The sequence below is a fragment of the Hibiscus syriacus genome, unplaced genomic scaffold (assembly GCF_006381635.1).
Source record: "Hibiscus syriacus cultivar Baekdansim isolate YM2019G1 unplaced genomic scaffold, ASM638163v2 tig00111758_pilon, whole genome shotgun sequence".
In the NCBI taxonomy this organism is placed as follows: Eukaryota; Viridiplantae; Streptophyta; class Magnoliopsida; order Malvales; family Malvaceae; genus Hibiscus; species Hibiscus syriacus.
In genome coordinates this window covers 2694681-2721424 of record NW_024063170.1, presented here as the reverse complement: position 1 = coordinate 2721424, position 26744 = coordinate 2694681, and the positions used below count along the sequence as shown (strand labels likewise).

The window sequence follows — 26744 nt, the reverse complement described above, 5'->3', positions numbered from 1 at the left end:
CGATGCTTTACAAGTGCAATGGGATCGGTGCAATGCAGTGGTTTTATCTTGGATTCTGAATGCCGTTAGCAAAGATTTATCAGCTGGGCTGGTGTTTTCTTCCAGTGCGGCCTCTGTTTGGAATGATTTACAAGAAAGGTTTGATAAGGTGGATGGTTCTCGCATATTTTTTTTGCATCGGGAGATTGCAACTTTGTGTCAAGGTGAATCCACTGTTTCTGGATTCTTTACTCGTTTGAAGATGCTGTGGGACGAGTACGAGTCCTTGATTCCCTTCACTGCCTGTGATTGTGCAGTTTCCCAGCAGAACTTGAAGCATCTCGTTCAGCAGAAGCTGTTTCAGTTCCTGATGGGTTTAAATGATTCCTATTCGGCAATTCGCAGTCATATTTTGTTAATGCAACCTCTGCCAACGGTGAATCAAGCCTATTCTATGCTGATTCAAGAGGAATCTCAAAGGTCTCATCTATCTGTGGTTGATGCGAATGATACAGTAGCTTTGTTTTCTAATTCCACTGCTTCTTATGAACGCAAGCATTTTTCTGGAACCTGTGACTACTGCAAAGTTAAAGGTCATAAGAAGGATCAATGTTTCGATTGATTGGTTTTCCTCCGAATTATAAGTTTACAAAAAAGAAAAGGGTTTCAAGTACTGAGGCAAATTCGAGTGTTTCTGTTGAATCCATGCCTCCTTCTAATCGCTCTATCCCTGTTCCTTCTACTCCAATATTCACCCAAGAACAATATAATTAAATTCTGCAGCTCTTGAACAAGTCTCCCTCTGCAGATTCGGCTGTCAATCTTGCAGGTATTCTTCCTAACAATCACTTGCATTCTAATGCTTCGCTTGAATGGATTATTGACACAGGGGCAACAGACCATATTTTATATGATTTTAAGAGCTTGGATTATCCCACTCCTTGTGCTTCTGCTACACGTTTCATAAATCTTCCTAATGGTAAACACGTCCCTGTTACTCACCTTGGTTCTTGTTTTCTTACTCCATACTATAAACTTGAAAATGTCCTGTTTGTTCCACAGTTTAAACACAATTTACTTTCAGTGTCTCGGCTCACTCATGATCTTGGTTGCTTCCTCACTTTTTATCCTGGTTTTTGTCTTCTACAGGATCTCTCCACTGGAAAGATGAAGGGGATTGGTAGGGAATCTAGAGGCCTATATTGTTTTGAGTCTTCTTTTGATTCTGGTTTGTCTTCTGCTTTGAATCAACTTTCTTTTACTGCTTCTTGTATGGCTTCTGCCAGATCAAATACTTGTATTTGGCATGCTAGATTAGAGCATGCTGCCTTTTCCAAGATGAATAAAATAGGTTTTTTGCAATCTGTTAAATTTCAGCAAGATTTACTTCACAAATGTTCTGTTTTTCCTTTAGCTAAACAACCTAGGTTGCCTTTCCCTATGAGTACTTCTAGGTCCTCTACTCCATTTCAGCTTATTCACATTGATTTGTGGGGTGCATATAGGGTTTCTACACATAGTGGTCATCGTTTCTTTTTAACTATTGTTGATGATCATTCTAGAATGACTTGGTTGTATCTGTTGAAGCATAAGAATGATGCTGTTTCATCCCTTAAACAATTATTTCTTTAGTTAAAACTCAATTCTCTTCTACAGTTAAAATAATTAGGAGTGACAATGGTTCTGAATTTTTTAACTCTGAGTGTTCTCCTTTTTTTCCTCTCTTGGACTTGTCCATCAAAGTTCTTGTGTTGGCACTCCTCAGCAGAATGGGGTTGTTGAAAGAAAACATAGACATATTCTAGAAGTTTCCCGTGCTTTACGTTTTCAATCTAATGTGCCCCTTAAGTTTTGGGGTGAGTGTGTACTTACTGCATGTTACATCATCAATAGACTTTTATCCTCTGTGATTCAATGGAAAACACCATTTGAAATGCTTTATCAAAACCCCCAAATCTATCTCATCTCAAAGTGTTTGGATGTTTATGTTATGCAACTAAGCCATACTATAGTGACAAGTTCTCTTCAAAAGCTATTCCTTCTGTCTTTTTTGGTTATTCTGCTACTCAAAAAGGTTACATTCTCTTTAATCTTGAATCAAAAACTTTTTTTGTTAACAGGGATGTTGTTTTTCATGAAGATGTTTTTCCTTTTAAGTTTGCATCTTCTGATCATTCTTTTTTCCCTCCTAATCATACCATTTCTGATTCTGATTTTTTACAACTTTCATTTCCTTCACAAGTTAGTCCAACTTCTTCTTCAGATTTAGTTCTACCACAACATTCTACAAAATCTTCTATTGCTCCTTTATCTCCTAGTTCAACAGATCTTCTTAATGCTTCACCAGATATAGTTCCAGACATTATTCCTCATGTTTCTATTCCTAGTACTGTTTCTACTAGGGTGTCTTCTAGAATTTCTAAACCTCCATCTTGGTTGAATGATTTTGTCCATACCTGCAAATCCACTTCTCTTCCAGGTCAGTATCCTATATCTAACCATGTTTCTTATTCTTAGTTACCACCTCATACACAAACCTTTATACTTTCTGTTTCTCATTCTCTTGAACCAAAAAAACTTTCAAGAAGCTCAAAATGACTCTCGATGGGTTAAAGCAATGCAGGAGGAAATCCATGCTCTTGAATTAAATAAAACTTGGTCTCTTGTTCCTTTGCCTCCAGGAAAAGTGTGCATTGGGTGTAAATGGGTGTTTAGAGTGAAATTCAAAGCCTCCGAAGAAGTTGAGAGATTCAAGGCAAGACTTGTGGCTAAGGGTTATAATCAGAGAGAAGGAGTTGACTTTGTAGGAAGCTTCTCCCCTGTTGCTAAACTTACAAATGTTCGCTTTGTCCTTGCTCTTGCTGCCATTTTTGATTGGCCCTTATGGCAGATGGATGTTCATAATGCTTTCCTGCAAGGGGACTTACATGAAGAAGTTTATATGGAATTGCCTCAAGGTTTTTGTAGCCAGGGGGAGAATATGGTATGTAGACTACAAAAGTCCCTTTATGGTTTAAAGCAAGCCTCAAGACAGTGGAATGCTAAACTTACAGAATCTCTACTTTTAGCAGGATATGATCAGAGTAGATATGATTATTCTTTGTTTACTAAGAAGCATGGGACTAATATTGTGGTTCTTTTAGTCTATGTTGATGATTTGATGATTACTGGTAATGATGTAAAGATGATTGCAGAATTGAAAGAGGTTTTGCATAGAAATTTCAAAATGAAAGACTTGGGTGAGTTGAAATACTTCCTTGGTCTAGAAGTTTTGAGATCAAAGGAAGGAATACTTCTAAACCAGAGGAAATATGCTCTTGAGCTTATTCAAGATACTGGAATTGGTGGTGCAAAACCTGCTGCAACACCTTTGGAGCAGAATACCAAACTCACTACAATGGACTATGATAGTTCATTTCAGCAACATCAGAATCAAGAAAAGGGTCAGCTGGCTAATAAAGGAGAATTTCAGAGGCTTATTGGAAGGTTGTTGTACTTAACACATACAAGACCAGACATAGCTTTTTCAGTTCAACATTTAAGTCAATTTATGCATCAACCTAAAAAGTGAGCACATGGAAGCAGCTCTTAGAGTGGTGAGATACATTAAGAAAAATCCTGGTTTAGGGATTATGCTGAAGGCTTCGAGCATTTGTCAGCTTATAGCAAGTTGTGACTCAGACTGGGCAACTTGTCCCATGACAAGAAAATCAGTAACAGGATTCTGTATTAAACTGGGAGAGTCATTGGTGTCATGGAAGTCAAAAAAACAGAGCACTATTGCAAGGTCATCAGCAGAAGCTGAATACAGGAGTATGGCTATGACAACTTCGGAGCTTGTTTGGCTGAAAGGGCTGTTAAAAGAGCTTGGAATCAACAATGATCAGCCAGCAAAAGTTTACAGTGACAGCAAGGCTGCATTGCAGATTGCAGCCAATCCAGTGTTTCATGAAAGAACAAAGAACATAGAGATAGATTGTCACTTTATAAGGGAAAAGATTCAAGAGGGACTGATTCAAACAGAGTTTGTTCCAACATCAGAACAGCAAGCAGATATTTTAACAAAGGCCCTTAGAGTTTCACAGCATGAATATCTTTTATCCAAGTTGGGAGTAAAAGATGTATTTTACAACCCAACTTGAGGGGGAGTGTTAAGCATAAGAAATTAGTTGGAGAGTATTGTTATGCTGTTAGAGATTTGTTAGCAATTAGTTAGGAGCAGTTACTTTAGTGTTAATAATATATATATATGTAATCTGTACACATTTGTACATATATGAAAATAAAAGGTATTTTTCAACAATTGGGATCTGTTATTTTTGCAACAGAGAAAAGTAGTAGTAACTGGGTAGGGGACCAACCTCTTTGATATAGCATAGCTGCTCTGTTTTTGTCATCAACGCGCCTTCACCTTCTTTTCCCTCCACTCCCTCCTCTTTCCTCTTTTCTTACTTTTTTTTAATAAATAATTTTAAGTTCTACTTGAATGGGCCCCACTGAACCTTTGGATCATCGACGGTTCGATTGATCTCGCTGGCGTCTGCCACTAGAAGAAACGAAGTCCGTAGTTTTTAATGATTTATTAACGTCGTTGAGAATTCCGATGGTCCCCATCGCTCCACGTGTACGTCGTCGATTCGTTTTCTCCATTGGCCGTGCGGGACCATTTTTGTGGTCCAACCACCGTTTCTGCCAGTCCCCGGGAAGACAAACGACGTCGTACGTGGTCCCCCACGACGCTGTTCTCTTCTCTTTCTCTTTGTCCTACGGACGACATCAGTCCGATGACAAAAACAAAAACTGCATTACGAATGACGAGTCACGCGATGTTGAGTGACGTGGAAAGCACGCTCTTAGGTCTGAGGATCCTACTAAGTGGTCCGAAACTGCACAATTACTCTTTCAGAACGAAAACTAAGCGTCTTCCTTTTTGCAGATACGATGATTATATGTACTTTGCTTTTGTATGCACTTTCACATGCATGCTACGCTACCTACGCAACTTTTGTTTTTCACTTTCAGTCCCCCATAAAAACGACTCTCTACTTTTGATCACTTCTTTTTATTAATTCTTTATTTGGTTTTCTAGACTAGTATGCATGTGTATTTTTAATTACATTTGGATTATTTTGTGAAAAATAATCTTTTAAGGTTGTGATTATTTTTTTTGATAATATAATTTTTAAATTTAAATATATAGTTTTTTAAAATATGAAAATTAAGTACGCTAGAAGTCTCAAATGATTTTTTTATCATTAAACTTTTAAAAACTATAAAATATTAATAATTAAGTCTATCAAATCATTATGACACGGTCATTACGATATTATAATACAAGTTCCCGACGTTTTCATAATTTTGATAATGACGTTTTCTCACGTGTATTTCTTTCAAATTTTATTATATGATGAGATATTTTTATTTACGTATTACAATTTCCTTTATAAGTTGGAATAGTTTTCAATCGGTTAAATCTACAAGATAATGTGTTGGAATTATTTATTTCACGAGATAACGTTCTCCCAAGATTAATTGCTGAAGTAGGGTGAATTGCACAGTGTTGGCCGTAGGTCGCCATGCCTTCCGGGCGACCTACGACGTGGTAGCTTCCGACGAGGGAATGATCGTGTGCATGGGACATGCACAACCCAACCCATAGGTCGCCATGCACTCCCAGCGACCTCCTAGGTCTCCATGCACTCCGGGCGACCAAGGAGGTCGCCATACCCGGCGACCAAGCTTTTAACCCTCTGCACGCCCTGCATGTCATAGCTGGGAGATTCCTGCCCGACGACCAAGCTCTAACCCTCTGCTCCCTCATGCATGCGTTGCATCCATAGAGCGGGACGTGCCGAAATATCACATGGTCATGCAAGGAGAGAAGGTCGTCGGGCGTGCATGGCGACCTCCTTGGTCGCCCGGAGTGCATGGCGACCTAGGAGGTCGCTGGGAGTGCTTGGCGACCTATGGGTTGGGTTGTGCATGGGACGTCTGAAGCTGCCACGTCGTAGGTCGCCATACAATTCGTTCTACTTCAACAATTAATCTTAAGAGAACGTTATCACGTGAAATAAATAATTCCAACACATTATCTCGTAGATTTAGCCATTTTCAATCATGTAATCACTTAACTCTGCACACGAGTTAAAATATTTATTTTTTAAAATGAAAAAGCATCTCATGGATTGTTTGAAAAAGAAGAAGGTTAATTACTGCTTAATTAAGGAGTATATAATAGTAATAAAATCGTCATCATATTTAATAATAAATTAAATAAAAATAATGGAAATGAAAATGGTCCCCCCTCCCCCGGTCTCTCTCTAACACTTAAACCTTCACCATTTTCGTTGTAAACACCCAAGATATCTTGACCTGAAAACCACTTTCACCTTCTGCTTCCCTTGAATTTCTCTCTCTTTGTTACTACAGCTCAAAGGTATCCCCTTTCTCTCTCTACACATTCAAAGAACTGCATAATCGCAGGTTTATATTTGTAAAAATTCAATCTTTTCAATCGCCCCCTTGCTTCTTTTTCCTGTCAGGAAACAATAATCATCTTGCCTATCTTTAGAATAAGCTTGGAGAAAAAGATAGAAGCAAAGGGCGTATACACATGGCGTTTCATCATAACCATCTTTCTGATCACCGAGACCTTCCTCTCCATCACTTTTCCGACCAACAGCAGCAACAACAGGCGAGTCAACTGCCGGAAACTAGCGGTCCCAATTGGTTAAAAACCGCCCTCCTCCGTTCCCAGCAGCTTCAGCCTCACTCTCAGTTTTCCTCCGACCCTAACTTTCTTAACCTTCATACTACTACTACTACAGCTGCTGCTTCTGACCCCACAACGGCTTCTCAAGCTCCTGACAAGTGGCTCTCCCGTACATCCTCTTCGCTTCTCCATCGCAACCAAAGTGACGTCATGTACGATGCTGGTGCCGACGTGGAAGCATCGAGAGGAGGCGGAGGGGAATTGATGATCTCAATGGAATCGGGTGATTTCAAGAACGACATCAACGATATCATAAACGACGAGAGCGAAGGTGTTGTATCGGAGACGGAGAGGAGAGGGGGCGGTGGAGACGGGGCAATGAATTGGCAGAATGCAAGGTACAAGGAGGAGATACTAGCTCACCCTTTGTGCGAGCAACTGTTGTCTGCACATGTGACGTGCCTAAGGATCGGCTCCCGAGGATCGACGCTCAGCTGGCTCAGTCGCAGCTTGTGGTGGCGAAGTACTCCACCCTCGGTGATGGTGCCCACGGCTTGGTCACCGATGACAAAGAGCTCGATCAGTTCTTGGTATGCTGCTACCACTACTACTACTACTACTACAAATGAGACTGGTTTTAATTGGTAACCTTTTCTTTTATTTGAATGTTGATTAGTTCAATGGAGTAGGATGATAGTTGATTACTTGATTGTTAGGAATAAAAAAGTTGGAATTTTTATGTTTACATTTCAATGGTAGCCAATTCTCACGTTTTAGACATTGATATCTCTTTCATGGCAATGCAGACACATTATGTTCTATTCTATGTTCTTTCAAAGAACAATTGCAGCAACATGCTCGAGTTCATGCAATGGAAGCAGTTATGGCTTGCTGGGAAATTGAGCAGTCCTTACAAAGCTTAACAGGTAAGTGATCTGCATTGATTTTCTCTAATATTGGAGGAGATTCAGGATGTAATCTCCGTTGGTGGGGACACATAAACAGGTGTTTCTCCGGGGGAAGGAACAGGTGCAACAATGTCGACATAAGAGAAGATTGTCGACATAAGAGAGGAAATTTTGCGAAAAGGAAGGGCCGGAAAACTGCCTGGCGACACGACACCGGTGTTAAAAGCATGGTGGCAGACACATTCAAAGTGGCCATACCCTACAGTAAGTAGTTCAAGGCTCAAGCTCACTATATGAGGTGATGAATTTGGGGTTTGGTGATCAGCTTTGTTGAAATGTTCAGGACGAAGATAAGGCGAGATTGGTTCAAGAAACTGGTTTACAGTTGAAACAGATAAACAATTGGTTCATCAATCAGAGGAAAAGGAACTGGAATACCAATCCCTCCACTTCCACCGTCTCCAAAACCAAACGGAAAAGGTGCGATGACTGGAATTTACTTAGACGACACTGAAATATGCATCTTCTTGTGCTAACTTTAGTTTCCAACCAAGTTATGCAGGTGAAAATAAGGAATGATTTTGGTTCAACAGGAGAAAAAGGGCTAAGCACAGTGTAGGAAGGGAATTTAATTCTGTTGCTTGGTTCTACCTTGCAGTGGTTCCATACCTTCCAACCAATGCAAATATTTATAGGGTAAATTACGCGTTTAGTACTTAATTTATCTGTTTTTGTATATTTTAATACTTAAACATCCAAAAAAAAATTCAAAACAAAAACTAACTTTTAGGTATAATTTTTTAAAAAATTAAAAGTTTAAATATTTAAACAAATAAAAACTTATACAACCTATATTATATGTTGCAAAATTCGAGTCCTTTTACGGATTTTGTATGGATGACGGCAATAATGGTAAATACTTGTTTTACTCGCATCTGTTTTAACTTTTAAAATTATTATTTTATTTCTTTACATTCTTTTCGTATTTTTATGATATATGGTAAATAAAGATATGCACAGATCCTTTATACTTTCACCGGTCTATAGAGGATTTTTTATCCTATAGTGGCGTTTAAAAGCGCCGCTAAAAATATTATCGACGTAAAAAAAAGGTCACAAAAAACTCTGCTAATACAAATGTCGTTACTGTTAGTGGCATTTTCTACTAATAAATGCTATTAAAAGTCAGATTATATAGAGGCGTTTGTATACTAAAATGTCGCTAAAGGTCAGGTTATATAGCGACATTTTAGTATACAAACGCCGCAACTGGTTCGCCATATAGCAACATTTTTTGGCACAAACGCCGCAATAAGTTTGATATTTATAAGCGTTTTTCTGCAACCGGTTCACTATTTAGCGGCATTTTTAGTCACAAACACCGCAATAGGTTTGTAATTTAACGATTTTTCCCTTAAAACGCCACCAAATACGCACTCTGTTAGTGGCATTTTGCTCCTAAAACACCGCTAATCGAAATTGATTTTCAACATATCTTCTTCCTGTTTTGTATTACCCAAATTTAACCTGTATCAATATCCAATAACCATCTTAAATTTAATTACGATTCGAATTAAATAATAATACATAAAAACATAAATAAATCAAAGTTTACAAACATTCAAGTTAAATATAATGTAGTTCAACATTTTTCAATAATAAAAACAAAGCATTAACCAAAGAAAACACCTAGGATGATGAATTCTTCGTTTGATTTTGTTGCATCATCTGCTTCATAGCTTCAATTTGATTTTGAAGTTCTTCATATTTTTTCTAAAATGTTGCTTCTCTCTCTGTTTCTCTAGCTGCCCTCGTTGTTCTCTCTGCTTATCTGCTCCATAGGAGAGCCATCTTTTTTGGTATGTGTCATTTCGAAGATCTTTATTCGTCCAACTCTATTGTCGGACATGATTTCCTACAATGTAGAATATAAATTGATAGTTACAAAAAAGTAATAAATAATAGAAAACAATGTTAATTACTATATGCTACCAACTTAAAATGACTATATGAATAATCATAATTAAAAAAAGAATACATGTTCATGAGCAACACGAGCAAAGCTCTTCGATCCAGTAGTGTGAGTAAACTTTTGTTGTTAATATATAATCATACATTATTTCATATTCTCAACACAAGAAGCAAAATGCTAGTATCTACTAATATAGTCAGCTTGATAACATATTTTCATGTTTGAAAGTCATCAGAAAATAGAAAATTACTAAACTGAAGATAAGCATAGATAAAGTATCAAATGGGAGCAAAAGGATTATTTTGACCAAAATGTTTGCAAATGAAGAATTGTTATTATAAGAAGCAAAACTTCTATAAATTAAGCATTTTAGGTATACCCCAAGTCACAAAGTGCTAAAGCAACTGCACAGAAGTTGGGGATTCCACTCCTCGTTACCTGATAAAATGAATGTCAAAATTGCAATGTTAATACTAATATATGACAGAATAGACTGCATCAAAATTTGATTTTAAACTTAAAAACTCAAGAAAGGTCTAGTTACATCATATGTATCTACAAGAGCAAGAAAGTTGCGGCGATGAATTTTGAATGCTCCACTGATGTTCTAAAGAGGACACAAATAATAATAATTCTCTAATGAAACAACATTGCATGGAAAACCAGTGAAATCAACTGCATAAAAACAATATGAATATGAAAGATCAAACGGTGTTGAACTCTAAAGCCAAAACAATAGCAGCTAAAAGGCCAAACATAGTGCAACAAACAGTGGTCCAAACATAGTCGATCAAAGTCACATTACTTGTTTGTGACGGTGCCAACAAACACGCGGATGTACATATTCAACATCGCCTAATATCTGAACAGCAATAACTATCTTCACTGTAATCTGTGGCTTATCCTCCTCATCTGGACCTTCAGATATCTTCCAAACAAATACCCTTCCCTCTAGACTCACACTACAGAAAAACGTATTAACATGAAGCAAAAAGCGAAATAAAAAAAAGGGTGAAATTACCAATTAAAGAAAGATAAATACCTAGCCAAAAGATGAACATCCTCAGCAAAGAAAGTCATGTATGTGATCCTCTGAGATAAAAGAAAAATATCATGTGGACAAATAAATAATCATAACCATCCAAAAGCAGTACTTATGCATCCAAAGCTTGCCATTCCAGAACTCAAAGTGCACATTTATTCTATGAACTATTCTATTACCACGAAGCTTTGAACTATTCTATTACAACATTCATTTCAATCCAATATAGAACTAAAAACTATAAAAAATGAAGAATTAATAGAGTTAAAGAGATAAACATGCATGTGCCCACGAAACAAAGACCTCAATGCAATGTTTAAATTAAGACTCCTAATACTGCCTCCTTTCAAACCATAACAAATATAAGACTTATTAACAGCAATCTGCCTTCTCAACACCAGCTGAGGATCATACCCATACTTCGTAATCGGAGTGACCTCAAGCTGAGGCTGAACCTCGTCGGACAGCCTCATATCGACATCGTAGGCCACATGAGCGTCCGATAACCGCCTTCCCCTAGGCAATTTACAACTCTGCACCCTCAAAGGCCCCACATTGGGACTCTCAGACCCCAAAATCCGAGCGTGAAGAGGTGGCTATAGCTTGGGGGGCTGCTTCTGAGGTGGGAAACCAAGGTTTTGAGGGGACGAGTTGATCAGGGCGAGAATTTGCTTGCTGGCATTGTAAGGGCTGAGAGGAGGGGAAGGGAAAGAAAGAGATTTTGCATCTTGGTAATTCGAACGCGTTGGGGACGAATGGGGCATGCAGAATTGATGATACTGTGGGTGAAAGAAAGGATGACAAGGTGTGGGATACGATGATGGGGAAGGATTTTGCGGTTGAGGGTTTGAATTCGATGGGTTCGAAACTATGGGTTTGAATAAGCTCTGCACATCAAATTGGATGGCTTGATTTGGGTTCCCTGTTGAAGCCATCACACATGGAAGATAAAAAAAACAGAATAAATCAAAGGATCTTTGGAGAGGTTATATGAATTTTTTACAAGAAAATAAGATCTGGGTATTTGTTTCCTGTGGCAGAAATGAAAGATCAAAGAATTTCTTTTGAGATAAACAGGAGCCGAAAACTTGGAGGGAAAAAATTAAAAAATGAAAAAGGGTTAAAAAGGGCGCGAGACTTAGAAACCGCAAACTTGCAAATGCCACTAAAATACGAGTCTATAACGACATTTGTATAAAAACGACACTAAAGTATGACTCTATACAAACGTCACTAAAGTATGAGTTTATAGCGACGTTTGTTCAAAAAACGCCACTATAAACCCATTTTGCTGTGGTGCTGGGATCGTGATGAGTGTGGCGGTGAAGGTCACGACGGTGTCGAACAACTCCAATGAACAACATATTTGTTGGGTCTTTGGAAACGGTGAGGAGCAGAAAATGTAAGGGAAAATAAAAGATGAGATCGAGCTGAAGGGTTAGGGAAATAAAACTTCTAAAATTTGTGATGTTTTTAAACCCAAATGCCACAAACATAACAAACTATTGCGGTGTTTGTAAAAAAAGCCGCTAAAGTACTACTCTTTTGCGACGTTTCTTGAAAAACGCCACTATAGATGACCCTATTGCGGCGTTTATATAAAAATGTCGTTAAAGTACTTTTCTATTACGGCGTTTGTTGAAAAAACGCCGTTAAAATTATCATTTTGTGGCGTTTGGAATGTAAACGACACTATATGTTTAAAGTTAATGACATTTACTCTCAAAACGCCGTTGTAGAATAATTTTGTTGTAGTGTTCACATATCATTATTTGTTTCCTAAAATCTAATAAAATATATATTTTGGTGAATTACATCATATGTCATTATATTATGATTAATTTTATAATTAGGTCATCATAATTTAAAAAGTCAAAATCATTATATTTACCAATTATAATGATTATATATTTTTCGTTGAATGTGCAAAATACATTGACCTTTTAGTTATATTTTAATCACTTAATTTTGAATAAATTTATATTTTAATTTCTTAACTATGATAAATTTACATTTAATAACTCAAATGTAAGTAAAAAGGGCGTTTGTTGAAAAAATTCGTTAAAATTATCATTTTGTGGCGTTTGGAATGTAAACGACGCTATATGTTTAAAGTTAATGACATTTACTCTCAAAACGTCGTTGTAGAATAATTTTGTTGTAGTGTTCACATATCATTATTTGTTTCCTAAAATCTAATAAAATATATATTTTGGTGAATTACATCATATGTCATTATATTATGACTAATTTTATAATTAGGTCATCATAATTTAAAAAGTCAAAATCATTATATTTACCAATTATAATGATTATATATTTTTCATTGAATGTGCAAAATACATTGACCTTTTAGTTATATTTTAATCACTTAATTTTGAATAAATTTATATTTTAATTTCTTAACTATGATAAATTTACATTTAATAACTCAAATGTAAGTAAAAAGGGCGATTTTCCCGATATATCACCGGTGATCGGTAATATTATCGATCTAACACCGGTCAGATTATATTTTCCGATCTAACACCCTTAGAAGTAAAGTGCGCCCCCTGTACCGCGCTATACGATGATTTGGCGCCACGTGGGGTATAGCGCGCCCTCTGCACCGCGCTATACGGTGAGCTGGCGCCACGTGGGTATAGCGCGGCCCCCTGCACCACGCTATACCTGTATATCTGACACGTGGGGTATAGCGCGGTGCAGGGGGCGCGCTATACCCCTAACTACCGACCCCTCCTCCCTATAAATACCCCCATTCTCAATCAATTTTATCACACCAAATTCTCTCAAATTCTCTAAATTTCTCTCAAATACTCTCTTTTTAAAGTATATTTTATAATATTTTTACTTTATTTAATATTTTACTAATATAATTCTTTTGTAGATATATAATGGAAGGTAGTCTACTTCGCTCGGATGAAAATCATATATCTCTACACTTTGCTGATACGGTAACATTTTAAATTTTTAATTTAATTTAAATTATTAGTATTATTTAGTTATTTATTTAATGCATGATTATTATATTAATAATTAAATATATCGACACTTTACCGATACGGTAACATTTTAACGTTTTAATTTAATTTAAATTATTATTAATAATTAGTTGATTCATTTAATGCATGATTATTAGATTAAGAATTAATTTTTGTAATTATTTATTTTTAGGAGAAGGACCGTGTATTAGATCCTTTTATTAGGAATCTTAAGTTAGTGATACCCAGTCGTGTCTTGCCGTATTTAGTAGAGGTTGGATTTGGTTACATAGGTAGATATCAGGGTCACTGTAAGATAGAGCCAGACTTGATTTCTGCCTTAGTAGAGCGGTGGAGGCCGGAGACCCACACATTCTATCTTCCGTGCAGAGAGTGCACGATCACGCTTGAGGATGTTTCTATGCACATGGGGCTTCCGGTGGATGGAGATGTGATATCGGGGATAGCTTCCGGTTTTTGGACTAGTTTGTGTCGGGATAGTCTAGGACGTGTCCCGAAAAATTTTATCGGAGGTAGGATACTGTTAAATTGGTTAGATGCCAATTTTCGGGAGTTGAGCGCAGACGCCTCTGAGGAAGAGGTTAAGATGTATGCACGAGCAAGCATACTGCAGCTGATAGGAGGGTTGCTGATGCTGGACAAATCGTATAACCTAGTTCACTGCATGTGGTTGCGACATCTTAGCGACTTTCGTCTCGCCGGATCATTCAGTTGGGGCTCGGCAGTTTTGGCTTTGCTGTACAGGGAGATGTGTGGAGCCACTGACTACATGCGTAATGCTATCGACGGATGTCTCCTGCTGCTACAGTCTTGGGCATGGTATCGATTGCCCTTTTTATGTCCCGTTGTGAAGAACCCATTTGTATTTCCACTACTTCTGAGGTAATTATAAAACGGATTTTGTATATTAATAATTTTATACAGCGTATAACAAATTTTTTTCCTTGAATAAGTGGTCTACTGATAGGAAAAATCATCAGGAGCTACCTGATGATTTAGAAAAGATCAGGGTGCTAATCGATCAGAAGACTGACACACAGGTATGAATTTTAATGTTAAAAAATTGATTTTAGATTATAGTTATATAATTAGATTATTATTTTGATAAAAATTATATATTATTTGTTTTAGTTTGAATGGGTGCCATATTCTACTGATGATGTGAGGGCGGTGATCCCACCTGAGTTGAGGGGTCCATTAGATGTTTGGATGGTGATGGTCCCTCTGATCTGTTATGCGACCGTCGAGTGGCACTCCACTGATCGCGTTCTCCGGCAGTTTGGTTGTTTTCAACCAATTCCGGAAGCACCTCGCAATATGGATGAGTTGCATAGCTTAGATAGACGCGGCAAGACAGATACAGATTGGCTGGTGAGGTATCATGAGTGGGTCGTGTTGTGGGAGGATCGACATCGGCGCCTTCCACGTAGAAAGCCCATTTTTACTGACTTCTTGATGTATGCTGAGGATTATTATGAGTGGTTCAACAGTAACGGGAAACCGTTTCTACTTCCCGAGGATGCACGAGGGCAGACCTTTCCACGACGTCGACAGAGATGTTCACCGACACAGCACCATCGTCCCCCGACTCGTGGATGGAGAGCAGGTGCTTCCGGTTCATTCTTAGCTGCACCAGCAGGACCTTCCTAGCAGCCACTGCAGCCATATATGATGCCGCCATCGCCTTTCCATTACCAGATGCCGTCGCCGCCGCCTTCACCCGGTTTTATGACCCCGTCACCGCCACCGTCACAGATGAGCCCTCCTGGAGGCTATTATGGGTCTATGTTTGTAGACCCGACTTGGGGTTCATATACTGGATATTTGGCGGGTTCAGCCTCATCACCCATGGCGGCAGCACAGACACCGCCTCCTGTACAGTTTTCACACTCAGCGATGTCTGGGTTTTATGACTTTTCCAGTTTTCGAAGGCCGGTGGGATAGTCAGTCATACACCTCTAGGGTCCTTATTCTACGGAGGTGCTTCATCGTCATCAGCTCCTCATGTACCTGCGCAAGATGATGACGACGACGACGGTGATGACAGCGAGGAGTCAGAACCAGTGATACGAAGAAATCCTCCTCGAGACCGACAGCCACTGCCCTGCGGAACACATTCGCGTCGCATGCATCGATAGATTTTGTTTTTTATTATATTTGTATTTACTTTATTTTGTTAAATTGTAATTTTTGTATTATTTCTCATTTAATACTTACTTTTTTTTGTTTTTAATGTAGTTTTTTTATACCATTTATATTTATTGTAATTTGGTTATCATTTACCATTTAATACTTATTGTTATTAGTTTGTTAAAATTTAATGATTGTGTTTGTTTTTTTAATCTTCATCGGTGATTATCAAATGACATTAACTTGAAGTAAATGCAAATTAAAGTAGAAGAATTATTATTGATAATAAAACATCATTTCCTCATCAATTGTTACTTGATGACAACAGAAGTGGACATGTTTTTCTAGTGTGTCCTGGGTTTCTACAATGCCCACATCTTCTGTCTTGTCTAGATCTTTCTCTAATATCCATATCGCAATGAATTCGATTGGATTTTGGACGACCACGCTCCCTCAATAAACTCGGATTTGGTACAATCGGAAGCCAATCTTGAACCTCATCAGGGTCTTTGTCATTACCTATGGGGGGAAACTCAAATTCATATACCTTAAAAACTTCAAATAGTAGGTATACGGGATCCACAAAATGGTTATAGTCTTGACGTGTATGTGAGCAAGCTGCTATCACATGAGAGCATGGATACTTCAGAGCTTGAAAAAACCCGCAGTCGCACGTTCTGTCCCTTAGATTTACTCTTAACGACACAGCTTCAATCCCTTGAAGAGGTCGCGGTAACTCTGTGACATGAAACATTTCATGCCTTCTAGAGAAGCTTGTTACAAACATTCCATTTGATGCAGTAATTTTTTTAGATCTGCAACTAATCTAGGTGATAGACATGACCGCCTTGCATCCAGGTTTGAGCTTGTCCCCCGAGTTTCGCAAAAAGCGCCCCCAAACGAAAATATGTAGTCTTTACCAAAGCCGCTACAGGTAACTGACGTGCACCCTTTAAGGTTGAATTGATTGCCTCTGCCAAGTTGGTCGTCATGTGTCCATATCGATATCCACCATCATATGCGTTCGTCCACATTTCTTTATCGATGAGGCTGATGTAATCATATCCTTCCTCATTCTTCGCCCGTAACTCTTGAAACATTGATTCAAACGTTCGAGGAAGTAGTTCGTAACCTGATCAAAAAATATATAACTTACTAACTTGCTATCTTTGTAAAATTAAAACGATCGAAAGATAACAAACTTGCTAAGTTTCACTTACCCATGCGCACAATTAATTGACGCTCATCATTATTCTTGTACCTTCAATGGTAGTTCGAGGCAATGTGTCGAAGACAATACCTATGTTGGACAAAGGTTGGTTGCCACATTGGACCCAAAGACTCCATTGCTGTTTTGATCCCAGCTCCGCGATCTGAAATGAAACAGATGTTTTCCCTCGTGATAACATGTGCACGTAAATTTCGGAGGAAAAAAGCCCAAGAAGATGTATCTTCTCATTCGACAAGAGAAAAAGCAACTGGAAGAATGTTGCGATTGCCATCTTGGACAACTGCCAATAATAAAACTTGCTTGTATTTTCCATACAAGAAAGTCCCGTCGATCTGGACCACGGGCTTACAGAATTTGACAGCATTAACACACTATGGGTAACTCCAAAAAACCCAGTAGAATTGGCATCAATCGCGAAGAACTCGATCATTATGGTATGCATAGGAGGTTTCGAAGTCCACAATTGTCCCAGGATTCAACGTTCGCACCAGCCTAAACCAACTTGGAAGTTCATTGTAAGATGCATCCCATTCGCCATGAAGTTTGACAATGGCATTTTGTTTTGCCAACCAAGCTTTTTTATAGGAGACAGTGTGCCCATACTGCGATTGTATAGCTGAAATCAACACTGCAACAGCTATATGAGAGCTTGCTTTGACCATGGGCATGATGGCTTGGCATATCACTTCAGAGTCCAAGTTGGGATGATCTTGACCCCTCCAGCACAACATGTGTGAGGACGTTGTATACTGTTAGTTCCCATGTTGTTTTTCCTCTCCTCTTCGATACGCGAACCATCCAATTGCATCCGTTTTCGCGCTGGGCACAGTAGCATACATATTTTTCGGTCGTGGAGCGGTCTACTCTGGATTGAACAGAATTACAAATATTATAATTTTTGATAGCTATCATCGCTTCTTCTTTGTGTGAAAACTCCATGCCTAAAGATAACTCACCATTATTTATTGATGAGTAATACCCATAGTCACCAAGATGAGGCATATCCATAAATTCTGGCCCGTACATTGCACCATAATCAGCTTCATACATGTGTGCAGGAGGGTCAGTTTGTGCCACATTTCCTGGAACTTCATCATCATCGGAGTTGAATTGCGGTGATTCTGGGTCAATGAACAGTCCAGTCTCAGCACCATCCGCACCAGGCTCACGAAGCGGTTCTTCTGGTGGAGATGATGGTTCCTCTATGCTCTCCACATTTAGGTAAAAGAACCTACTACTTGCACGCCTTCCCCTTGAACTGGAAGGCATATCGACATTGAGATCGAAAAAGCTCGTAGTCGAATGCCTCCCCCTAAAGCTTGAAGCCATCGCGTCAAATGGAAACTGCACAGATGGTTGCGTCGATGGCATCTCCATATTAAGGTCAAAGGGATTTGCAGATGAATGCCTTCCCCTTGAACTGGAAGCGATGTTGCATACAGATTGTTCGTCGACCTACCTTGGTACATATCGTAAGGAGTTACGGGTGAATGTCTCCCCATTATGGCATTAAAATCATTACACATTACTGTCGTCGGGCAGTCAACTTGATCAACTTATTCAGTCAGCCCATACTGGGAGCTTAATGATTGACCCCGAACAACACGCACTTGAACAAAATGTGCATACATCTCAATAGTGGCGTCTGAATAATTACTTTGAGCTTCAACCATCATTTCAACATCATCATGTTCGAAAGTTCGAACGCTGTATAAGTTAATGGCAACAATGATATTGGAAATCTATACTGCAACGACGTCACTCTTCTACTACTTCCAACATGAATCTTCCTCGAAATCTTCGTTCTAAGCTCCTCAAGAGTTATGTTTCTCTTGAATGATATTTTAACATGCTCATTTGATACGAAAACAACGCCGGTTTCATCTTCTCGAATTTCACCATCATAATAAACAATAGCTGAAAGTTGCGCCATTATTTGAGTTTAAAAGTGCGGCACTATTATATCTGGAAAAAAATAAACAAACCTGATTTAATAAATTATATGAACGAACATATAACACAATAAAATTTTACACATCAACGTAATAAATTAAATAATATAATTTAATATTATTACCTGCACCACAAACTATTTCGACGTATGCTCCGCTTTCAATTTTACAAATATAAAAATTAATTGAAAATAATTAGTATAATATTTTTTTAAATAATCATAATAAACAATAAATAAAAAAAATTATAACAAAGTTACCTTATAACGAAAAATCGCACGAATTTCTAAATAAAATATGAGAAGATTGCCAGAATTATGACTCGTGACGGAATTGTTGTATTAATTTATAAGTTGAGAGGAGAGATGTGAGAAATTAACCGGCGGAGAATGGTATTTATAGCGAGGAAAGTTATACAAAACGCGGTACCTGCCCCGCGCTATATAAAATTATTAGGAGTAAAGGTATAGCGCGGTACCTGATCCGTGCTATACCCCTACGTGGCGTATAGCGCGCTGCAGGGGCCGTGCTATACCCACGTGGCGCCTGCTCACCGTATAGCGCGGTGCAGGGGGCGCGCTATACCCCATGTGGCGCCAAATCATCGTATAGCGCAGTGCAGGGGGCGTGCTTTACTGCTAAGGGTGTTAGATCGGGAAATATAATCTGACCAGTGTTAGATCGGTAATATTACCGGTCACCGGTGATATATCGGGAAAATCGCCAGTAAAAAGTAAGTGTTTATTACACATTTAATGATAAAATAATACGATGAGTACAATTAATAAATAAAACAAATAAGCTGTGATTTTTTGAAATAGATTAACTCAATTGTAAACTTAGCCATATGAGAATAAGGCTTAATACACTTTTATGTGTCTAACTTATATTTCAATTTGACTTTTGGTGTCTAAAGAATTTTTCGTTAAAAGTAAGTACCTAACGTTGTAACGGTACACTTTTAGGTGCTTTGACCGTAACTGCCGTTAAATCCGACCATTAAGTGACACGTGTTGAGTTTATAAAATTTTAAATTTCTATTTAAATTGAAAGCTTAAAGTTATTAAAAATTTTAAAAATCCCAAAATTTAATAAAATTACAAAAAACCATGAATCCCTAAAATATCTAATTCCAAGTCGATCGGTCAAACTTTGTCCGCCAAAACTCCAGCGGATGAAACCCCTTATTTTTACCCTCAACATTGCTATCAAAATCCCTAAATCGTAATATCCAAATCCTTAAATTAAAACCTTAAATCCATAAACCAAAATCTTAAATTCTTAAAAATCAAAATTCAAATGCAAGATTCATATGTGAGGTTAGCTTCAACTGTGATGGAGGGGAGGCACGAGATTTGAGTTTTTTTAAATATTAAAAAAAAAAAAATATTGAAAAATAAAAAACATAACAGTAAATAACTAAAATTATAACGGAGAAAACGTTAGATATTTTTTTAACAAAAAAATCTTTAGACACAAAAAACCAATTTAAAATATAGTATAAGCACTTAAAAGTTATCAAACCTAGAACTAGGGATGTTAAAAAATACTCGGCCCGTCAACCCGTTAACTCGAACTAAAAAATTGGATAGCTCTCTTAAAAAAATTATATGATTGGGTCGGGTACCCGACTTGTGATTTTTCAAGGTAGTTGGGCTAGGTCTGGGCCAATTTTTGTTTTATAATTGGGTATCCGACCCGACCCGGTAATATATATATAGTTTAAATTAAATTTTTTATTTTAAGTTACTTAATATTTTTACCTTAAAAATAAATTTAAATCCCTATTTTTTTTCTTAGATTTGTATTATATACTATTAAGTTAAAATTTTACAATTTTTTAATTAATTTGTCAATGCGAGACTCAAAAAAAACACGATCAATATTAATAATTTTAATTTTTTATTTTGGAAATAAACTTTAATATATATATATATATATATATATATCCAAATATTTATCTTTAAAACTAACTTCAAATCACTAATTTTTGTGTATGGATTGTGTATAATGAACTTTTAAATTTTTATGTATTTTCTAGGTGATTTTAAAATAAATTAAACTGAAAAAAGATAAATCAGATACTCGTGACCCAAAAATACGGATACCCGGAATTTATAGGTACTAAAAAAATAATTTGATTGGGTCCGGTACCCGACTTGTGATTTTTCCTGGTATTTGGCTAGGTCTAGGTCAAATTTTTTTATAACTGCGTACCCGACCCGACCCGATAATGTTGGGAAATAACCGAGTACGAGTAATTTGCCTATAACCAGATTAGTGAGAATACGAAATAAAAGTAGAAAAAATAATACCCAAAAATTGATAACGGAGTTCAGCCAATTGTGCTTACGTCTCTGGATTGCTGCAGATCTTTTACTAAGAGAGAAAATTACAGGTGTTTACAAAACACTCACTACTCACAAGAAAACTCTCTAGTAATGGGAGAAAGAAATGATTTTTGGGATGATTTTGAAGCTAAATGAGCTAGGGTATTTATAGCTGAAACTTAAGGACTAATCTTGTAAATACCCTAAAATATACAGTAAATAAAAATGCAATTATGCCAATTATATTTTAATTAAAAATTAGCGGCACCGAATTATTGAAAACGTGCGTCCCCCTTTGTTGAAAATGTGCATAGGCGGTGCCCCCCCTCTCCTATCTTTATTGAAAATGTGTTGCCTGCGCCCCTATTTCTATGCACATCATTTTTGAATTTTCTCCAACAATCTCCCACTTGAAGACTGATTTTAATCCGTCTTCACACCTCGATCAATGCAACAACTTTTCTAGTCTTGTTACTCTAGCATGCCAACTGAAGTTGAACACAACTTCAGTTTTTCCGTGGTCACCGTCTTTGTCAACATGTCTGCGGATTTTGAGCTCACTAATCTTTTCAAGTTTCAAAAATCCCATCTTCCAGAAGAGAACGGATAAAATGAATATCAATGTATGTGCTTTGTCCTAGAATAAAAGGACGGATTCTTTGCTAGATGGATAGCACTTTGACTGTCGCAATACAAGACATTGTTTTCTTGTTTCTTGCCTAACTCTTCCAAGAAAATTTGGAGACAAACCATCTCCTTGCTAGCTTCCGTAACAGCGACATATTCTGCTTCAGTGTGGAGAGAGCAACTCTTCTGTAGTGAGAAACCCAACTCACCGCGGTTCTCCTAGAGTATAGACATACCATGTAGTGCTCTTCTGATGTCAACATTTCCGCTAAGTCAGCATCTACATAGCTGTCAGTATCGTACTCTACCTTTGAAACAAAGTGCTTTGTTTGTGGTACCCCGCAGATATCTGAGAATCCATTTGACTGCTTCCCAGTGTATTTTGCCTGGATTATTCATGTACCTGCTAACAGCTCCCACTGCATGAGCAATATATGGTTTGGTAAAAACCATGGCATACATCAGACTTCTAATTGCTGAGGCATACGGTACCTTCACCATGTGTGCACATTCTTCCTCCGTCTTTGGTGAATGTTCTTTGGAGAGTCTAAAATGAACACCTAAAGGTGTACTTACTGGTTTAGCATCTTGCATGTTGAACCTAGAGAGTACTTTGTTGATGTACTCAGCTTGTGATAACATCAAAGTCCCCAACTTTGTGTCTCTCTTAATCCTCATCCCAAGAATCTGCTTTGCTGCACCCAGATCTTTTATTGCAAACTGCTTCGACAATTTTTGCTTCAAGTTTATAATCTCTTGCATGTCTGAGCCTGCAACGAGCATGTCATCAACGTACAACAATAAAATAATAAAGCTGTTGTCGAACCTCTTGATGTAGAAACAATGATCTGCTTGGCATCTGGTAAAACCACTGCTACTCATAAAGCTATCGAACTTCTTGTACAACTGTATAGGAGCTTGTTTTAAACCATACAAGCTCTTCTTCAACCTGCATACCAGGTTTTTGTTTTCTGCCTCTATGAAGCCTTCTGGCTGCCTCATATAGATTTCTTCCTCCAAATCACCATGAAGGAAAACTGTCTTTACATCTAACTGCTCAAGATGTAAATTCTCTACAGCTATAATTTTCAACACCAGTCTGATTGTAGACAGTTTTACAACTGGAGAGAAAATTTCGTTGTAGTCAATACCTTCCTTTTGCTGAAAACCTTTGACAAGCAATCTTGCTTTATAGCGTTTTCTCCCATCGTGCTCTTCTTTGATCCTGTAGATCCACTTGTTATGGAGCGCTTTCTTGCCTGGTGGTAATTCAGCTAATTCCCACGTCTGATTTGACATAAGCAAGTCCATATCATCTTTCATGGAAGACTCCCACTTGACTGAATCCTCCACTTGCATTGCTTCATCATAGCACTCTGGTTCACCATTGTCAGTCAGCAACAAGTAGTGCAAAGAAGAAGAATACCGTTGGGTTGGTTTAGGAATCTGGAGGAGCGTCTTAGTTCCGGTGTGCCTGGTTCTTCTTGAACTGCTTCAGGACTGATCTGAACATCATTTCCAGAAATCTCCTCGAACTCAGCAAATTCCTTTGTTTCAGCTTTAGTATTTGAACTGCTTGATTCTACAGTTGACCTGTCTTTGTACATCACATTCTCATTGAAAATGACATCTCTGCTTCTGATGATCTTCCTATTTTCATAGTCCCAAAACCGGTAGCCGAACCATCACACATAACCAACAAAGACACATTTGTTGGACTTGGCATCAAGTTTACTTGTTTCAGCAGAGTTTATGTGTACATAAGAAATACAACCAAACACTCTTAAGTGTGAAAGGTTTATTTCTTTCTTGCTCCAAACTTCCTCTGGTATTCTGCCATCCAAAGGAACTGAGGGCCCACAGTTGATCAGGTAAGCTGCAGTGTTGATAGCTTCAGCCCATAGAAATTTGGGCAACCTGACATGTATCCTCATACTTCTGGAACATTCATTCAAAGTTCTGTTCATGCGCTCTGCTACGCCATTCTGTTACGGTGTCATGGGAACTGTTGTCTCCATCTTGATCCCATTGTTTGCGCAAAATTCTCTGAATCTATGATTTTATTACTCTCCTCCATTATCAGACCTCAACCGCTTGACTTTCAGACCAGTCTCATTTTCCACCATGGCCTTCCATTTTCTGAAGGTATCAAAGACTTCTGATTTCTTCTTCAGAAAATAAACCCACACCTTCCTTGTAGAATCATCGATGAAGGTGACATAATATAATGAGCCTGCAAGAGATGGAACTGGAGATGGTCCCCATACATCAGTATGAACTAACTCTAACTTTTCAGCCTTGGGTGTCTTACTATTCTTTGCAAAGCTGACTTTCTTTTGTTTGCCAAAGATACAATCCTCGCATAGTCCGACAACTACAATCTTTAAATCTGACAGCTTTCCTTTTGACAAAAGTGTCTTCATCCCTTTCTCGCTCATATGGCCAAGCCTTTGGTGCCATAGGTTTGATTTTCCATCAGCATCTGCTACTGCAATGATATTCTTTAAATTTGAGGTTATATAGAGAGTACCAGTTTTCTTACCACGAGCAATGATGAGTGCTCCTTTGGTAATCTTCCATTCACAGTATGAAAAGGTTGTGCTAAATCCTTCACCATCAAGCTATCCTACAGAAATCAAATTTCTTTTGAGGCCAGGAATATGTCTCACTCCTTTCAGCGTACAGGTGGTCTGGTTTGGCAACTTTAATCGGATGTCTCCTTTTCCGATGATCTTCAAGGTTTCATCATCGGCTAGATGAACCTTCCCAAAATCACCACTGACATAGTTCTCCATGATTTCTCGGCATGGGGTGGAGTGGAAAGATGCTCCTGAATCCAAGATCCATGATTCAATCAGACTGTTGACGCTTAGAATCATGGCATCACTTGTCTCCTCTATCACGTTGGTAGATTCCTGTGCGCCGGTATTTTTCTTCGGTGCTCGGCAATCTCTTTTAAAGTGACCCTTCTTGCCGCAGTATAACAGGTAAAATTTCTTCCCATTCTTGATTTTCCCGTTCTGGATTTGGATCTGCCACGATTTGAATTTCTTTATGAAGTTCTCCCTCTGGACTCCGTGTGCAAGGCTGAGGAGGTTGATGCTTCACCCGATTCTCTTCGTCGAATTTCTTCGCTCAGTACCAGATCCCGAACATCGTCGAATTTCAATTTACTATTTCCCGACGAGCTGCTAACTGCTGTAACAGTAGCATTTCAACTGTCTGGTAGAGATGATAAGAGAATTAAAGCTCGAACTTCATCATCGAATTCAATTTCTACGGAACTCAACTGGGTTGTGATTGTGTTGAGTTCATTTAGGTGTTGAGCCACCGATGCCCCTTCCGCCATCCACAAATTGAACAATCGTCTCATCAAATGAACTTTGTTTGAGGCTGATGGCTTCTCATACATACTGGAGAGAGCCACCATAAGACCGCCGTGGTCTTTTCCTTTGCTATGTTGAAAGCAACATTGCGGGATAACGTCAGTCGGATAACTCCGAGGGCTTGTCTATCGAGAAGAGTTCAGTCTTCATTCTTCATGCCCTCTGGTTGCTTTCCTGAGAGGGGTTGATATAGATTTTTTTAGTACAGAAAATCTTCAATCTGCATCTTCCAAAAGACAAAGTCCGCACCATCGAACTTTTCAATTTTCACCTTCCCTTCGTCTGCAGCCATCGCTCCTCGCTCCCACTCGAATCTGGATTCGTTTGGATCGTTTCTGACAATTCTTGCGAACTACCGTGTATTAGAACACCTCCTTCGACAAATTCTTATTATCGACAAAATTTTACTATTCACGAAATTTACTATTTATATGAATAGTAATTAATAGTGACCTCGCAAAAAAATTGACAAAACTTACAACCAAAAGCTCTGATACCAGTTGTTGGGAAATAACCGAGTACGAGTAATTTCCCTATAACCAGATTAGTGAGAATGCGAAATAAAAGCAGGAAAAATAATACCCGAAAATTGATAACGGAGTTCAACCAATTGTGCTTACGTCTCCGGACTGCTGCAGATATTTTATTAAGAGAGAAAATTACAGGTGTTTACAAAACACTCACTACTCACAAGAAAACTCTCTAGTAATGAGAGAAAGAAATGATTTTTGGGATGATTTTGAAGCTAAATGAGCTAGGGTATTTATAGCTGAAACTTAGGGACTAATCTTATAAATACCCTAAAATATGCAGTGACTAAAAATGTAATTATGCCAATTACATTTTAATTAAAAATTGGGGGCACTGAATTGTTGAAAACGTGCGTCCCCCTTTGTTAAAAATGTGCATAGGCGGTGCCCCCCTCTCCTATCTTTGTTGAAAATGTGTTACCTGCGCCCCCATTTCTACGCCCATCATTTTTGACTTTTCTCCAACATATAATATATATATGGTTTAAATTATATTTTTTATTTTAAGTTACTTAATATTTTTACCTTAAAAATAAATTTAAATCCCTAATTTTTTTTCTTAGATTTGTATTATGTACTTTTAAGTTTAAAATTTTACAATTTTTTTATTGATTTGTCAATGTGAGATTCAAAAAAATCACGATTGATATTAATAATTTCAATTTTTTCTTTTGGAAATAAACTTTAATATATATATATATCCAAATATTTATCCTTAAAACTAACTTCAAATCACTAATTTTTGTGTATGAATTGTGTATAATGAACTTTTAAATTTTTATGTATTTTCTAGGTGATTTAAAAAAAATTAAATTAAAAAAAAGATAAATTAGATACATGTGACCCGAAAATACATATACTCAAAATTTATAGGTACCTGACTTCCAGGTACCCAAACTTAACAGGTCAAATCACGGGCCAACATATATACTACCCGGTACTT

General features: G+C 37.8%; 1 long non-coding RNA gene and 1 pseudogene across 1 annotated transcript; one reads left to right on the top strand and one right to left on the bottom strand.

Moving 5' to 3' along the window:
- The first annotated feature begins 6467 nt into the window (after positions 1 to 6467).
- On the top strand, positions 6468 to 8194 carry LOC120169283 (annotated as a pseudogene).
- Positions 8195 to 10376: 2182 nt separating this feature from the next.
- LOC120169284 lies at positions 10377 to 10990 on the bottom strand. The gene is made up of 3 exons (XR_005520651.1): positions 10892 to 10990; positions 10614 to 10663; positions 10377 to 10533 (listed from the first exon to the last, which is right to left on the bottom strand). It is a non-coding gene; the product is annotated as an uncharacterized LOC120169284 (long non-coding RNA).
- Positions 10991 to 26744: the final 15754 nt, after the last annotated feature.